This window comes from Bubalus bubalis, chromosome 3 (genome assembly GCF_019923935.1).
Source record: "Bubalus bubalis isolate 160015118507 breed Murrah chromosome 3, NDDB_SH_1, whole genome shotgun sequence".
In the NCBI taxonomy this organism is placed as follows: domain Eukaryota; kingdom Metazoa; phylum Chordata; class Mammalia; order Artiodactyla; family Bovidae; genus Bubalus; species Bubalus bubalis.
The window spans coordinates 92950816-92967877 of NC_059159.1; positions in this window are offsets into that span (position 1 = coordinate 92950816).

Below are 17062 nucleotides of genomic sequence, written 5' to 3' on the forward strand. Positions count from 1 at the left end.
AGCATTCTTTGGCATTGTCTTTCTTTGGGATTAGAATGAAAACTGACCTTTTCCAGTCCTGTGGCCACTGCTGAATTTTCCAAATTTGCTGACATATTGACTGCAGTACTTTCATAGCATCATCTTTTAGGATTTGAAATAGCTCATCTGGAATTCCTGTCATTTTTGAGGTTGCATCCAAGTACTGCATTTTGGATCTTTTGTTGACTATGATGGCTACTCCATTTCTTTTAAGGGATTCCTGCCCACAGGCAATGGCACCCCACTCCAGTACTCTTGCCTGGAAAATCCCATGGATGGAGGAGCCTGGTAGGCTGCAGTCCATGGGGTCGCTAAGAGTCAGACACGACTGAACGACTTCACTTTCACTTTTCACTTTCATGCATTGGAGAAGGAAATGGCAACCCACTCCAGTGTTCTTGCCTGGAGAATCCCAGGGACAGGGGAGCCTGGTGGGCTGCCATCTATGGGGTTGCACAGAGTCAGACAGGACTGAAGTGACTTAGCAGCAGCACCAGCAGCCCACAGTGGTAGATATAATGGTCATCTGAGTTAAATTCACCCATTCCAGTCCATCTTAGTTCGCTGATTCCTAGAATGTTGATGTTCACTCTTGCCATCTCCTATTTGATCACTTTCAATTTGCCTTGATTCATGGACCTAACATTCCAGGTTCCTATACAATATTGCTCTTTACAGCATCAGACCTTGCTTCTATCACCAGTCACATCCACAAATGGGTGTTGTTTTTGCTTTGTTTCCATTGCTTCATTCTTTCTGGAGTTATTTCTCCACTAATCTCCAGTAGTATACTGGGCACATACTGACCTGGGGAGTTTCTCTTTCAGTATCCTATCATTTTGCATTTTCATACTGTTCATGGGTTTCTCAAGGCAATAATACTGAAGTGGTTTTCCATTCACTTCTCCAGTGGACCACATTCTGTCAGACCTCTCCACCATGACTTCTCCATCTTCGGTGGCCCCAAATGGCATGGCTTAGTTTCATTGAGTTAGGCAACCTGTGGTCCATGTGATCAGATTGGCTAGTAGTCTGTGATTGTGATTTCAGTCTGTCTGCCTTCTGATGCCTTCTCCAACAGCCTACTGTCTTACTTGGGTTTCTCTTACCTTGGACGTGGGGTATCTCTTCAAGGCTGGACCAGTAAAGTGCAGCTGCTGCTTCTTACCTTGGACGTGGGGTAGCTCCAATCGGCCGCCACCTTTGAGCTTGGGTGTGGGGTAGCGACGCCTGACCACTCCTTGGACGTGGGGTAGCTCCTGTGCCTTTCCACAGCTGCCGCTCCTGTGCCGTTGTGCAGGCACCACTCCTGTCATGGTAATCCAAGTCTATGCCCTGACAAATAACGCTGAAGAAGCTGAAGTTGAACAGTTCTATGAAGACCTAAAAGACCTTTTAGAATTAATACCCCCAAAAGATGTCCTTTTCATTATAGGGGACCGGAATGAAAAAATAGGAAGTCAAGAAATACCTGGAGTAACAGGCAAATTTGGCCTTGGAGTACAGGATGAAGCAGAGCAAAGGCTAATAGACTTTTGTCAAGAGAACTCACTGGTCATAGCAAACACCCTCTTCCAACAACACAAGAGAAGACTCTACACATGGACATCACCAGATGGGCAACACCAAAATCAGATTGGTTATATTCTTTGCAGCCAAAGATGGAGAAGTTCTATACAGTCAGCAAAACCAAGACCAGGAGCTGACTGTGGCTCAGATCATGAACTCCTTATTGCCAAATTCAGACTTAAATTGAAAACAGTGTGGAAAACTGCTACACCATTCAGGTATGACCTAAATCAAATCCCTTACGATTATACAGTGGAAGTGAGAAATAGATTTAAGGGACTAGATCTGATAGACAGAGTGCCTGATGAACTATGGCTGGAGGTTCTTGACATTGTTTAGGAGACAGGGATCAAGATCATCCCCAAGAAAAAGAAATACAAAAAAAGCAAAATTGCTGTCTGGGGAGGCCTTACAAATAGCTGTGAAAAGAAGAGAAGCAAAAAGCAAAGGAGAAAAGGAAAGATATACCCATTTGAATGCAGAGTTCCAAAGAATAGCAAGGAGAGGTAAGAAAGCCTTCCCCAGCAATCAATGCAAAGAAATAGAAGAAATTGAATAGGAAAGACTAGAGGTCTCTTCATGAAAATGAGAGATACCAAGGGAACATTTCATGCAAAGATGGGCTCAATAAAAGAAATGGTATGGACCTAACAGAAGCAGAAGATATTAAGAGGAGGTGGCAAGAATACATGGAAGAACTATAAAAAAAATATCTTCATGACCTGGGTAATCATGATGGTGTGATCACTCACCTAGAGCCAGACATCCTGGAATGAGAAGTCAAGTGGGCCTTAGGAAGTATCACTATGAACAAAGCTAGTGGAGGTGATGGAATTCCAGCTGTGCTATTTCAAATCCTGAAAGATGATGCTGTGAAAGTGCTGCACTCAATATGCCAGCAAATTTGGAAAACTCAGCAGTGGCCACAGGACTGGAAAAGGTCAGTTTTCATTCCAATCCCAAAGAAAGGCAATGCCAAAGAATGCTCAAACTACCGCACAACTGGACTAATGTCAGTTCAGTTCAGTTCATTTCAGTCACTCAGTCGTGTCTGACTCTTTGCGACCCCATGAATTGCAGCATGTCAGGCCTCCCTGTCCATCACCAACTCTTGGAGTTGACCCAAACTCCTGTCCATCGTGTCGGTGATGCCATCCAGCCATCTCATCCTCTGTCTTTCCCTTCTTCTCCTGCCCCCAATCCCTCCCAGAATCAGAGTCTTTTCCAGTGAGTCAACTCTTCGCATGAGGTGGCCAAAGTATTGGAATTTCAGCTTTGGCATCATTCCTTCCAAAGAACACCCAGGACTGATAACTTTTAGAATGGACTGGTTGGATCTCCTTGCAGTCCAAGGAACTCTCAAGAGTCTTCTCCAATACCACAGTTCAAAAGCATCAATTCTTCTGTGCTCAGCTTTCTTCACAGTCCAACTTTCACATCCATACATGACCACTGGAAAAACCATAGCCTTGACTAGATGGACCTTTGCTGGCAAAGTAATATCTCTGCTTTTGAATATGCTATCTAAAGTAATGCTCAAAATTCTTGAACCCAGGCTTCAGCAATACATGAACCATGAACTTCCAGATGTTCAAGCTGGTTTTAGAAAAGGCAAAGAAACCATAGATCAAATTGCCAACATCCCATGGATCATCAAAAAAGCAAAAAGTTCCATAAAAATATCCATTTCTGCTTTATTGACTATGCCAAAGCCTCTGACTGTGTGGATCACAATAAACTGTGGAAAATTCTGAAAGAGATGGGAATACCAGACCACCTGACCTGCCTCTTGAAAAACCTGTATGCAAGTCAGGAAGCAGCAGTTAGAACTGGACATGGAACAATAGACTGGTTCCAAATAGGAAAAGGAGTACGTCAAGGCTGTATATTGTTACCCTGCTTATTTAACTTATATGCCGAGTACATCATGAGAAATGCTGGGCTGGATGAAGCACAAGCTGGAATCAAGATTGCCAGGAGAAATATCAATAACCTTAGGTATGCAGATGACACCACTCTTACGGCAGAAAGTGAAGAAGAAGAAAAGAGCCTCTTGATGAAAGTGAAAGAGGAGAATGAAAAAGTTGGTTTAAACTCAATATTCAGAAAACTAAGATCATGGCGTCCAGTCCCATCACTTCATGGGAAATAGATGGGGAAACAGTGGAAACAGTGTCAGACTTTAATTTTTGGGGTTCCAAAATCACTGCAGATGGTGACTGCAGACATGAAATTAAAAGATGCTTACTCCTTGGACGGAAAGTTATGACCAATCTAGACAGCATATTAAAAGGCAGAGACATTACTTTGTCAGCAAAGGTCCATCTAATCAAGGCTATGATTTTTCCAGTAGTCATGTATCAGTGTGAAAGTTGGACTATAAAGAAAGCTGAGCACAGAAGTATTGATGCTTTTGAACTGTGATGTTGGAGAAGATTCTTGAGAGTCCCTTGAACTTCAAGGAGATCCAACCTGTCCATCCTAAAGGAAATCAGTTCTGGGTGTTCATTGGAAGGACTGTTGTTTAAGCTGAAAGTCTAGGATTTTGGCCACCTGATATGAAGAGCTGAGTCATTTGAAAATACCCTGATGTTGGGAAAAATTGAAGACAGGAGGAGAAGGGGACAACAAAGGATGAGATGGTTAAGTGGCATCACTGACTCAAGGGACATGAGTTTGGTTAAACTGCAGGAGTTGGTGATGGACAGGGAGGACTGGTGTGCTGGGATTCATGGGGTTCGAAGAGTTGTACATGACTGAGTGACTGAACTGAAGTGAACTTAACCTAGAATTCCATCCCCTCCACTAGCTTTTTTCATAGTGATACTTCCAAAGCGCACTTGACTTCACATTCCAGGATGTCCGGCTCTAGGTGAGTGATCACACCATCATGATTATCTGGGTCATGAAGATCTTTTTTGTACAGTTCTTCTGTGCATTCTTGCCACCTCTTCCTAATATCTTCTGCTTCTGTTAGGTCCATACCATTTCTGTCCTTTATTGAGCCCATCTTTGCATGAAATATTCCCTTGGTATCTCTCATTTTCTTGAAGAGATCTTTAATCTTTCCTATTCTATTGTTTTCTTCTATTTCTTTGCATTGATTGCTGAGGAAGTCTTTCTTACCTCTTCTTGCTATTCTTTGGAACTCTGCATTCAAATGAGTATATCTTTCCTTTCCGCTTCTCTTTTCACAGCTATTTGTAAGGCCTTCTCAGACAGACATTTTATTTTTTTGTATTTCTTTTTTTGAGGGGTGTCTTGATCCCTGCCTTCTGTACAATGTCACAAACCTCCATCCCTCTTTTTACAAATAGAGCCGTGCATCTTGAGCTCCAAATTTTGGAGGCAAAATATATCAATTTTTTCCTTGAATATTGTTTTAGTGATGTCCAAAATTTGCTAACAAACCCCATTTCACTTTTATAGCACATTGGCTGGTGAACACTAAAAAAATAATGCAGACCTCATCTTACTCCACTAGGGATTCAACCTGGCCTATTTGAATTTGAATGTTCTCTGGGCTCAGGTCACATAAAGATATTATCATCACCTCATTGTTCAGAGCACCTGGCTAGGGAACCTGGAGTGTGAACAATTGCTGAATGACAAATGCTGTAAGCACCAGCCTGCCTTGCCTAATTATACAGCTGTCATGGTGCACCGGGCAATTTTTCTTTCTAGTATCTCCTCCCCTCTGCCTGGCTTCAAACCACATAGTAAAGAGAAGAATCCACAGAGTCTGCATTAGGGTTTTTGGAGCGACCACAATGGAATCATAGTATCAGGCTGCAGGAGACGCAGAAGCCATTTCTAGAGTGCGGTTGACTCATATGTTGCACTTGGGTTGTCCTATGCATCAGACAAAGGTGCTGTTAATCAGGGCCATGTGTATAGAGGACTTTGATTCAGGCTCCCTAGATCATTTGCTCTGTGTTCAGTTCCTAGCTTTGTCCTATACCTCTTTAAAGTGGCAGAAAGGAGATTGTGACTCTACATGGTTTGTCAAAGAGCTGAGGTAGCGGGGTGGGGGCGGGGGGCGGGGGCAAAGTTGAAAGTTCAAGTCATAAGCTTTCTAAGGTATTTTCGGGACCAGTAAAGCAGTGGGCACTGTTGCAAGAGTGCCTGGAAGTATAAACCAAGGGCAGGGGAAGACTTTCTTTGGAGATGACTTTAACCTATATTATGAATCCTGATTATTTGCTTTCATTGGGAACCATTGTAAACCTCTTGCGATGCTGAGAGCGTAATCATAGAAAGAAAAGTTCCTACCACCATGGGCAGTATAAAAAGGCCTTTGCAGATAGGCAACACTATGTGGTTCAAGTTGATGGGAATCTGTGGATTCTGGCCAAAAAATGGCCAGACATTAGTAAACAGACTACATTTTCTGTACCCTGTTTATTTCCATTTAACTGTGTATTGGTTCTTGCGTGCCTGTTGGCACTTATCTTAGAAAGCTAGTGGCAGAAGATGGGACTGGTGATATTATTCATCTCCTGACATTGGTTTTAAAGTATTCCTCAGGTGATCAGTTTTAGGATTCAGAATAGTATTAACCATGTATTATATTTTCTTCTATTTTCTTACCATCCATTAACTACACTCTACGTACTAGAGAAGCTTCATAAACACTTGCTAATTAGCATGTGACAAAATGTTTTATTAAAGTCATGATGTCAACAAACATGTCTGTGTGTGTGTGTGTGTATGATTTCCATTTACTCAATTCTTCAGTTAATATGTATTTACTAGGCATCTACTTGTGCTAGGATTTTTGCTCAAATCTGGAATGTATTAAGTTGTAAGAAATTATTACAATATTGAATTTGACAGAAATTATGTAATGTAATAATCTAAATATATATTGACCAAACTATGATTGCTTATTCCAACATTATACTTATTTAGGAGTTACCATTTTGTTCTTGCATGAGTATACCCCAATTCAATTATGCAGAGACTCAGAGAATGAAAACTTAGTTTTCCTGTGGAAACAACACATTTTCCCTCCCTTCTTTCTGCTTCTCTTTATATTATCTGACTTTAATCTGTTTATTCTCCTAACATATCAAAGACTATGAATACCAGAGGGTCACATACCTTTTTTTCCTTGATTTTTTTTTTTATACAATACACTTAACTTCCTTAAAACCACTATTTTTCATTTCAAGTCTAAGGAACTTTTATGACTCCAATGCTTTTGAAAAGTTTCCCTGGAAGCTCAGTGAAGCTATGGGTAAACCCAAGCCAACAGATGTAAGATGGGTGCTGCTTGGCAGGTGTATTTTAAAGGGAGCATTCACAAAACTCCTTGTTTCTTCCTCCATTCTCCTGCTTGGAATACAGCTTTGGTGTGTGGAGTCCTAGCAGCCATTTTGAATCATGAGTAGAAGCACCACTTCCTAGGAACGATGGCATAAAAATGAGATGAAAAGAGCCATTGTATCAGCTGAGATGCCTATCTCCCTGACTACTTCATGTGAGGGAGGAAACTTCTGTTGTCTTGTTTCAGTAACTTTGTATGGGTTTCTTGTCACTCAATTGAATCTAATTATAACAGATGCTTCAGTTCAGTTCAGTTCAGTCACTCAGTCGTGACTGACTCTTTGCGACCCCATGAACCGCAGTACGCCAGGCTTCCCAGTCCATCACCAACTCCCAGAGTTTACCCAAACTCACATCCATCGATTCGGTGATGCCATCCAGCCATCTCATCTTCTGTCGTCCCCTTCTCCTCCTGCCCCCAATCCCTCCAAGCTTCAGAGTCTTTTCCAATGAGTCAACTCTCCTAATGAAGTGGCCAAAGTATTGGAGTTTCTTCTTCAGCATCAGTCCTTCCAATGAACACCCAGGGCAGATCTCCTTTAGGATGGACTGGTTGGATCTCCTTGCAGTCCAAGGGACTCTCAAGAGTCTTCTCCATATCGCAGTTCAACAGCATCAATTCTTCTGTGCTCAGCTTTCTTCACAGTCCACCTCTCACGTCCATATATGACCACTGGAAAAACCATAGCCTTGACCAGACAGACCTTTGTTGGCAAAGTAATGTCTCTGCTTTTTAATATGCCATCTAGGTTGGTCATAACTTTCCTTCCAAGGAGTAAGCATCTTTTAATTTCATGGCTGCAATCACCATCTGCAGTGGTTTTGAAGCCCCCCAAAATAAAGTCTGACACTGTATCCACTGTTTCCCCATCTATTTTCCATGAAGTGATGGGACCAGATGCCATGATCTTAGTTTTCTGAATGTTGAGCTTTAAGCCAACTTTTTCACTCTCCTTTTTCAATTTCATCAAGAGGTTTTTTAGTTCATCTTCACTTTCTGCTATAAGGGTAGTGTCATCTGCATATCTGAGGTTATTGATATTTCTCCTGACAATCTTGATTCCAGCTGTTCTTCTTCCAGCCCAGCATTGCTCATGATGTACTCTGCATATAAGTTAAATAAGCAGGGTAACAATATACAGCGTTGACGTACTCCTTTTCCTATTTGGAACCAGTCTGTTGTTCCAATCCAGTTCTAACTGTTGCTTCCTGACCTGCATACAGGTTCCTCAAGAGGGAGGTCAGGTGGTCTGTATGCCCATCTCTTTCAGAATTTTCCACAGTTTATTGTGATCCACACAGTCAGAGGCTTTGGCATAGTCAATAAAGCAGAAATAGATGTTTTCTGGAACTCTCTTGCTTTTCCGATGATCCAGGGGATGTTGGCAATCTGATCTCTGGTTCCTCTGGTCCATTTTCTAAAACCAGCTTGAACATCTGGAAGTTCATGGTTCAAGTATTGCTGAAGCCTGGCTTGGAGAATTTTGAGCATTACTTTACCAGCATGTGGCATGAGTCCAGTTGTGCGGTCGTTTGAGCATTCTTTGGCATTGCCTTTCTTTGGGATCAGAATGAAAACTGACCTTTTCCAGTCCTGTGGCCACTGCTGAGTTTTCCAAATTTGCTGGCATATTGAGTGCAGCACTTTCACAACATCATCTTTCAGGATTTGAAACAGCTCAACTGGAATTCCATCACCTCCACTAGCTTTGTTCGTAGTGATGCTTTCTAAGGCCCACTTCACTTTGCATTCCAGGATGTCTGGCTCTAGGTGAGTGATCATACCATCATGATTACCTGGGTTGTGAAGATCTTTTTTGTCCAGTTATTCTATGTATTCTTTCTACCTCTTCTTAATATCTTCTGCTTCTGTGAGGTCCCTACCATTTCTGTCCTTTATTGAGACCATCTTTGCATGAAATGTTCCCTTGGTATCTCCAATTTTCTTGAAGAGATCTCTTCTCTTTCTCATTCTGTTGTTTTCCTCTATTTCCTTGCATTGATCACTGAGGAAGGCTTTCTTATGTCTCCTTGCTATCCTTTGGAACTCTGCATTCAAATGGGTATATCTTTCCTTTTCTCCCTTGCTTTTCACTTCTCTTCTTTTCACAGCTATTTGTAAGGCCTTCCCAGAGAGCCATTTTGCTTTTTTGCATTGCTTTTCCATGGGGATGGTTTTGATCCCTGACTCCTGTACAATGTCATGAACCTCTGTCTATAGTTCTTCAGGCACTCTGTCTATCAGATTTAGTCCGTTAAATCTATTTCTCACTTCCACTGTATAATCATAAGGGATTTGATTTGGGTCATACTTGAATGTTCTAGTGGTTTTCCCTACTTTCTTCAACTTAAGTCTGAATTAGGCAATAAGGAGTTCATGATCTGAGACACAGTGAGCTCCTGGTTTTGTTTTTGCTGACTGTATAGAGCTTCTCCATCTTTGGCTGCAAAGAATATAATCAATCTGATTTTGGTGTTGCCCATCTGGTGATGTCCATGTGTAGAGTCTTCTCTTGTGTTGTTGGAAGAGGGTGTTTGCTATGACCAGTGAGTTCTCTTGACAAAAGTCTGTTAGCCTTTGCCCTGCTTCATTCCGTATTCCAAGGCCAAATTTGCCTGTTACTCCAGGTGTTTCTTGACTTCCTACTTTTGCATTCCAGTCCCCTATAATGAAAAGGACATCTTTTTTGGGTGTTAGTTCTAAAAGGTCTTGTAGGTCTTCATAGAACCGTTCAACTTCAGCTTCTTCAGTGTTACCTGTGGGGGGAGAAGGTTGGATTATTGTGATATTGAATGGTTTGCCTTGGAAATGAACAGAGATCTTTCTGTTGTTTTTGAGATTGCATCCAATTACTGCATTTTGGGCTCTTTTTTTGACTATGATGGCTACTCCATTTCTTCTAAGGGATTCCTGCCCGCAGTAGTAGATATAATGGTCATCTCAGTTAAATTCACCCATTCCAGTCCTTTTTAGTTTGCTGATTCCTAGAATGTCGATGTTCACTCTTGCCATCTCCTGTTTGACCACTTCTAATTTGCCTTAATTCATGGACCTAACATTCCAGGTTCCTATGCAATATTGCTCTTTACAGCATCAGACCTTGCTTCTATTACCAGTCACATTCACAACTGGGTATTGTTTTTGCTTTGGCTCCATCCCTTCATTTTTTCTGGAGTTATTTCTCCACTGATCTCCAGTAGCCTATTGGGCACCTACCGACCTGGGGCGTTCCTCTTTCAGTATTCTATCATTTTGCCTTTTCATACTGTTCATGGGGTTCTCAAGGCAAGAATACTGAAGTGGTTTGCCATTCCTTACTCTAGTGGACCACATTCTGTCAGACCTCTCCACCATGACCCGCCCGTCTTGGGCGGCCCCACAGGGCATGGCTTAGTTTCCTTGAGTTTTACTGTCTCATAATTTATGCTACCGTTGTTGTCTAGTCGCTCAGTCATGTCTGACTTTTTTGTGACCTCATAGACTGTAGCCCACCAGGCTCCTCTCTCCATGGGATTTCCAGGCAAAAATAATGAAGTGGGTTGCCTTTTCTCTCTCTGAGGGATCTTCCCACCCGAGAGACTGAACCCACATCTTCTGCATTGGCAGGCATGTTCTTTACCACTGAGCCACCTGAGAAGCCCATATTTATGCTGACATTAATATTTAAAGCTTTAATATTTAAATGTAAAAAAAGTCATGAAAAAAATGTTCCTCAGCACTGACAGCTGGAGATAGAGTTATTCAAATGCCCAAAACCATGAGAAATTCTTAGTGGATTTAATGGAGGTTAAATAAAAAGTATCCCCCCACCCCAAGGTAGAATACTAACTGCAGTGGAGTTTTGTGGGTTTGTGAAAAACAAGAACAAGAAATCTTGGACCTTAGGGACAACGGTAGAATTTGGCAAAAACCGACTGGAGACAGAGAGGGGTGTAAAATGATGAAGAAAGCAGCAACTGGGGTCAGCAGAATTGAGGTGAGAGTTTTGGGTGGCTGGATGAACTGATCAAAAGCTTCTAGAAGCACCAGTGGCAGCTGCTCTGGAAAAGTCATTTCCTGAAACTGAAGTGATCTTAATTGATGCAGCAGGAAGCTTAATGGGGAAATCTGACCTGCAGATTCATGGATGTGAGTTGTCATTGTTCATTTGGTCAGTCATGTCTGACTCTGCAACCTCATGGACTGCAACATGCTAGGCTTCCCTGTCCTTAACTATCTCTCAGAGTTGGCTCAAACTCATGTCCACTGAGTCAATGATGCCATCCAACAATCTCATCCTCTGTCTCCCCCTTCTCCTTTTGCCTTCAGTCTTTCCCAGGTTCAGAGTCTTTTCCAGTGAGTCAGCTCTTCACATCAGGTGGCCAAGTACTGGAGTTTGAACTTCGGCATCAGTCCTTCCAATGAATATTCATGGTTGACTTCCTTTAGGATTGATTAATTTGATTTCCTTGCTGTCCAAGAGACTGTCAAGGGGTAGTTATATCAAAATGCCAGCTTTTGCAGGTATAGTAGTTCTAGAGAAGCAGCTTCCTGAGAGAGTATGTTTCTTCCCTGATGTGGTGTGAGCTGCTGGTAAGAATCAAGCCTGGGCTCTTCAGGCACTGGATGCAGAGGGCTGACATAAATGGTAAAGGAACTCTCCTTGAACAGTCAGGGAGATTATTCTTGTTCCTGGAAGGATGTAGCCTCACAGCTGGTCTAATCTTGGAATAACAGCTTTACCAGGAACTCAGGTTGAAACCCATTCCCCTATCTCTGTCACTATGACCTTCAAGCCCATCACCTGGAAGTCTGAAATGTATCCTCTAACTGAAGCTGAGACAAATCCTCCACCCTATTTCTGAGGGAAATATCAGCCCTGGATAGGCTTCTTACTATTTCAATATGAGAAACTAGAGGGAAAAATGGATTCTGTAAATAATTCTGAATCATAAAGAAATGAGCATATAGTTTAAATAATCTGAATCTTAAATCTGAATGATCTGAATCTTAAATATTTTGAGTGTGTTCTTTTTAGCTTTCCTTTATTGTAAATTTAAATTTTTGTCTATGTAATGTATTTAGTGATAGTTTAAAGATTTATAATTCCCCTCTCCTTTCCTCCTTTGCCAATTCTCATTCCTCTAAGGCAAGCGCCTATAACTCTTACTAGCTGCCTCCAAATGTAACCACCACATTATTCTGTTCATTTTTAAGCTTTAGATATTATTTCCTATTGTTGGATATAAGTTCTTTCCCCCACATCTCTCACTGCAATCATAGCAGCGCTTTATTAACCAGGATTCACACTATTCTGAGTGTGTAAATAATGTTCACAGTGGAGCCATGTTTGAATCATTTGTATTATTTTCTTTTTTGTACAACTTTTTGTTTCAGCTAGAGGTAATAATTACCTTCTTTCCATTTGTTTGCTTAGCATCTATGTGTCTATGGCTAAGTTATCACTAAACTCTCTAAATAAAAAGTAAATCTCCTTATTTTAGGCAAGAAGTTTTGGCACAGGCCTTCTGGTCAATCCATTCTCCTGTCCCCATCTAGGTTCCTTGTACAGTTGTCCTCCTGGGCTCCCCCTCTACCATTTTTCTGGATTTCCCATAGTTTCTAACTGTATGGGACTTCCAGTTTCCTAATTTCCATTTCTATCTTTCATGGTTTATATCTATGTTTTGATGGAGCACACCCACAAATGACTTCTTGCAAAGAACAAGAGAGAGCATTTTTTTTGAGGCCCAGAGAGTCTGAAACTGTCTTTATTTGGCTTCAACAAATGATTTATAATTTGGCTGGAATGAAGGTTCTGACTTGGAAATAATTGCCGACAGAATTTGGAAGACCCACTGTGTGTGTGCTCAGACCTTGCTCCTTTATCATTTATCTCCGGATGTTGCTAAGTCAAATGCCATTCTCACTCGCCATTCTTCTAAAGCAACCTGTTATTTTTGGGTGGGACCTTTTGGCCCTTCTCTTTCTTTCTGGTGTCCTGAATTTCACAAAGATATTTCACATAGTGGGTCTATTTTTTATAGGACACTTGGACTTTCATAATCTAGAAACCCATTTTCCTTAAAGAGGGAACCTTGTATTGTATTGTTTATTTGATAATTACTTGCTCTTTATAAGTTAAAAATTTCCTCTTTCTGAAATGCCTATTATTTTGATGTTGGACCTCTGGGATCCCTTGTCTGATTGTACTAATTTTTTTTCTTCCTATTTCTCATATTTTCTTGTGTGCTTGCTTTACTTTCTGGAGATTTCCTCAGCTATCTCATTATCTTCCTCCCCCCTCCCCACCCCCTCTTTTTTTTTTTTTTTTAACATTTTTAAGTTAATTGTTCTCTGAGAGTTCCCTTCTAAATGGCAACATGTTCTTATTTCATGCTGCAGAGATCTTCTCTGATTAGAGACTAATAATACTGCTTTTTACATTTGAAAATCTTTGCCTGCTTGCTGCATTGTCTTTATTTCCTCCCAGTATATTTTATTTATTTATTTTGGTGGATCTTTCTTGTTAGATGCTTTTCTCAAATATGTGGTGAACTTCAGCCATATATTCACATTTGAAGTGAGGAGGCCTGTAGGCTGGTGGCCTCCAAGTGTCACTATATGAAGCTGTTTGGGGGGAATCATTTCTGTGAGGAAGCCCCCAGGTTCTTGCCTGGATATTGGAGGTTTCATAGCTTAACACATATCATTTGCTCGGATCCTCAACCCCACTCTCAGCATGGTATCTCATGTTCACCTTCAGCTATGCCTGAGGGCTCAGGATATGGGTTCTGTCTGATTTTCTTTCTCCAGGACATAATCTCCTCTAGGAGCATCCTTTAGGGTAGGATAAGGTTCTTGGCTGAATATATGGAGTGTCAGAACATATCTGTGGCAGAGATGTTCAAGTATTTCTTCTGTTTTTAATTTTACCTTACAACTCTGCTTTTGCAATACCTGGATGAATCAATTTATGAGACTCTCTAGGGTTGAGGGGTACAAAATTATCTTGTTGGTTCATTTTGTTCTTTTCCCGCAGTCTTAGGTTTCAGCTTTTTGAATTCACCGTACACACAGTTAGGATCCTACTCTTTATACGGAAAAGCATATTTTAAAAATTAGTAAAGGAACGAGAAATACATTATATAAACTATTTTTTGATCTTGCATCTATTAGTAAAACATGGGTTCAATAAAATAAAATCTGCAAGATGAGATGATAATACAATAGATTTGAAACTGGAGCTGGTTTGAAAGATGAGTGGAAACTTGAAATGAGTTACAAGAAAAAAATAGCTAAAGTAAACATTTAAGAACAGCATTAAAAAAGGCAATAAGAGTATAAATAACACCACTGTAAATTTAACCAAAATTATTGAATATATAGTGGGCTTCCCTGGTGGCTCAGCCAGTAAAGAATCTGCCTGCAATATAGGAGCTGCTAAGCTGCTAAGTCACTTCAGTCGTGTCCGACTCTGTGCGACCCCATAGACGGCAGCCCACCAGGATCCCCCGTCCCTGGGATTCTCCAGGCAAGAACACTGGAGTGGGTTGTCCTTTCCTTCTCCAATGCATGAAAGTGAAAAGTGAAAGGGAAGTCACTCAGTCGTGTCTGACTCTTAGCAACCCCATGGACTGCAGCCTACCAGGCTCCTCCGTCCATAGAATTTTCCAGGCAAGAGTACTGGATTGGGGTTCCATTGCCTTCTCCGGCAATATAGGAGACCTGGGTTCAATATCTGGGTCGGGAAAATCCCTTGAGAAGGGAATGGATGCTAGATATATGCTATCATAGATAAAAATCTTCCAGGATTCTGAGATAATGACCAAGAAATAAGAGATGAAATAAGTAATTTGAAGGGTATATTACCGAGATCCCACTTATAGAAAGTAAGTGTTACTGAAGGGGATGTCAGAATGAGTAGAAAGGAAGAAATAATTAAAAAACTAAATAACACTTGGCTGGGCTAGTGAATACAGCTCTGATTTTGCAAACTGTATGAACTCAACAAATCACAGGAAATATTAATGAAAATACCTCAACAAATAAATGTATTCTGATCAAAGTCTTAAACTTCAAGATAAAAAACAAAACAAAACAAAGAATAATCTGATATGCATCTAGAAAGACAAGACTGGTCATCTACATAAGAAAAAAAAGCCAAGACATCCAGCCTCAGATTTTTCTTCTGTAGTAAGAAGCACCATAAGACTATGAAGTGATTTTCTAAGAGTTTTAAAGGGGAGAAAAGGTTGTAACAGAAGATTTCTATGCCATAGCAAGGTTTTATTCACATACAAAAGTAATAGAAACACTTTATTGGCTATACAATGACTCACTCCCAAGGCATAAATTACATGTGCACAGAGTTTCCTAACAACTAAGAGATGAATCAGTTCAGTTCAGTTGCTCAGTCATGTCTGACTCTTTGCGACCCCATGAACCGCAGCATGCCAGGCCTCCCTGTCCAACACCAACTCCTGGAGTTTACTCAAACTCATGTCCATTGAGTTGGTGATGCCATCTAACCATCTCATCCTCTATCGTCCCCTTCTCTTCCTGCCTTCAATCTTTTCCAGCATCAGGGTCCTTTTAAATGAGTCAGCTCTTTGCATCAAGTGGCCAAAATACTGGAGTTTCAGCTTCAACATCAGTCCTTCCAATGAACACCCAGGACTGATTTCCCTTAGGGTGGACTGGTTGGATCTCCTTGTAGTCCAAGAGATGAATAGCAGACACAAACTCAAGAATAAGGAATTAATGAAATACAGAAAGAAGAGGGCTATTATCATGGAAAATATTGACCTTAAGTGGTAAATTAAGTGAACAATAAAATGTTAATAATTCTTAAAATACATGTTTAATGTAAGAGTGACTCTTTGAAAGCAAGAAACTAGACCTCAAACACTGGATTATACCACCAAAAGTGGTAGGAAGAAGTGAAAGTTGTCACTTTCTCATTTAAGTAATCTATCTAAAGTTAATAATTAGAGGAAAATACATTTTTATGCACAGTTGAAAAATGTGCAAGTGCTAGGTTAATTTTCTTATAAATATTGAGAATGGGGAGAGGGAGAGACATAACCTGGATAAAATAGAAACAAACAAAATATCAAGGGAGGATTGAAAACACAGAAAGTATCAAAATTGACAGAGCACAAAACTTGTATGTAAACGTGTGCTATAATGGAAAACTCTGCCTTGTCTCCAGACAGCATACCTTTCTAGATTGTTTAATTCTAGCCTTGCACTTTCTTTGTGTTATTTTACAACTCTAAATTGTAGCTAACTAATAGCAAAGCAAATTAATTCTTGTCTATAAGCATGCAAATTCTGTCCTGACCTGGACCGTCAAACTACTTTTCTAGGTCTACCCTCTCTCCCCACAAAACATTACTTTGCCTCCATTTATACATTCATGTCAATATCTCTGATCCATAATGTCTGTTCTTCCTTCAGATCCTCTTTTGAACTGGTCATGACTATGTCTGTGATCCTCATGAGTTAAATAATATCTTTAACTCCTGTTCCTTTCTCTGTTCCCCTGGGAGTCAGGATTGAACTTGTTTGGAAATTTTTCTTTTGGTGAAACTAATTATTTCAGATTAGTATATATTGAGCAGTATCTTGGGCAAGTCAGACAGAAAAAACAGGGTGGGTAATATTGCTATATGACTGACAAGAATTGATGGCAACTAATAAAAAACAGTTTGGGCTTCCCGTGTGACTCAGATGGTAAAGAATTTGCCTGTAATGCAGGAGACCCAGGTACAATCCCTAGGTCAGAAAGATCTCCTGGAGAAAGGAATGGCTACCCACTTCAGAGTTCTCAACTAGAGAATTCCATGGACAAAGGAGCCTGGTGGGCTGCTGTCCATGGGGGTCACAAAGAGTCGGACACAACTGAGGAACTAACACTTTCACTTTTTTCAATAATAAATAGTAAAAAGAAAGTCAATGTAAGTATTTGAATTTTCAATCTGCAGTGAATTTATAATGAGTTCTAAATATATTATTAAAACAGATAATGCAGAAAATGTCAAAAAGCAAGGAGAACTGATGAGATATAATAGTAGTATGAATCTCTATTATAACTCTCCTTTGTACTTGAGGCATGAAACAGGCAGAATAAATAAGTAAATATCCAAGTAATACTATTGA